Source organism: Bidens hawaiensis, unplaced genomic scaffold, assembly GCF_021521415.1.
Source record: "Bidens hawaiensis isolate Kalapana, Puna unplaced genomic scaffold, B.hawaiensis_p1.1 tig00017943_1, whole genome shotgun sequence".
NCBI classification, from domain to species: Eukaryota; Viridiplantae; Streptophyta; class Magnoliopsida; order Asterales; family Asteraceae; genus Bidens; species Bidens hawaiensis.
The window spans coordinates 211,975-213,680 of NW_027492708.1; the positions used below are offsets into that span (position 1 = coordinate 211,975).

The 1,706-nt window shown below is 34.5% G+C and overlaps 1 pseudogene; it reads right to left on the reverse strand.

Annotated features, from left to right (window-relative positions):
- LOC143555033 (F-box/kelch-repeat protein At3g06240-like) lies at positions 1-1,059 on the reverse strand (annotated as a pseudogene).
- Positions 1,060-1,706: the final 647 nt, after the last annotated feature.

Here is a 1,706-nt window from a genome sequence, read left to right on the forward strand (position 1 = left end):
TTAACTGAAAAAAAAAATTGCAAGTGAATGTCAATATATTATGGAACAAGTGAAAAGATCACTGTTAAGATAATATACTAGAAACTGCAGGAAGATAGATTCATACCAACCTGACATAGGGAGATACAAGGCTCTGCACAAACATAAGGTAGTCATAATTATCAATCTTGAGACGATAATCCGAAGCATCGGAAAACCATGATTCATTTTGTTTGAAGAAACCTTCATCCTTGGGTAAGCTCAAGCAGTGTACAGTATCACGATTATGATTATTAATATGACCATGATCACGTGGTAACATTTCCCATGACTGTTGTACATTGTACTTTTTCATTAACCATGCATCGGAACATTTAGATCCGCCAAATACGCACAAACATTCTTTCATAACTGACAGACGCCTATAAGAATAGTCCATACACTTTCTATATCTTGCATCATCGGGTTATGGGATTTCTCTAAATTCTTCTTTAGCTAAATCATAACAAATAATTAATTTCTTATTGTTTTTATTATCGTTCATAATCCAGTGAAGTGCACCATTGCATAAGATACCAACCCAAGTACTAAGTGTGTATTTCACTTCTCCGATAACTCTCCAAGCATTTGATTTCAAACTCCACACTTGAAATCATGTTTTATAAGCGCCCTCCTGGCCCCCTACGATGACCTCGTAATCATCTGTGGATGAATCATAACCAAAACCCCAACATAATGATCTACCTATCCAATAAGGAAGTCTGCATTGTCTTGCCTCTCGGCTCAACGGATTGCCTACTACAACTTTACAACTATCTCTAGAGTAGATGCCATTGGAAGAACCAACAAGACAATGATGAAAATTGGAGCTACCACAACATGTCAATGAAGTAATTATCCTACTGCCAAGATTATTGCTGTGGCGATCTTTGTTACAACTACGGGTCAGATGACTTTTAATGAAACCAGAACTTGTGATTAAAGAATACCATGACAAACGCTCTTGCAACGGATCAAATCCTTCACGTCTTATTCGATCAGTATCTGCTCAACCACAACGTCATGAACAGCATCTGCCATTGAAACTTGAAACCCTAATTAAAGATCGAATTGGAAAAGAGAGTAATATTTATTCCCATGGTTAAATGGGGTAAAGTAACATATTTGATCCACTATCAAAATTTTTTATAGATTTAGTCCATCGTTATGACTTGATATACATGTTGCATCTCTCTTTCAAACTAAGAGATTGCGTTTTAGGGCATTTTTTACGACGAATCTAATTTTACTAACCTTTTTAATTAGATGTAACGAGAACTGTTGGCGGACCTAAGTGTAGTGGACGGGTTTGGCCTTACCCTATAGAAAAACAAAAACCCTAGTATTATATGTGTTAAATCCTGACCGATCTCATGAAATTGTAACAACGATCCATTTGAAAAAAAATATTTTGGGTCCGCCATTAATGAGGACTAGAGAAGAAATTTTTGGACTGGAAAAAATCACAAATACTATTTCTTTACAATTTAATTACGCTTTTGTTTCGAAGTGGTATATCAAAAATGGCATTTATAGTAAAAAAGAAACACTTAAACTGGATTATTAGAAGAAATAAAGATTATGACACATAATTGCTTATGGGAAAATGTTATTAAAGATTTACAAAAATTGTAGTTCATGTGACAGATACAACAATTCATACTTTGTTCAATGCTAGAAAAATAGTA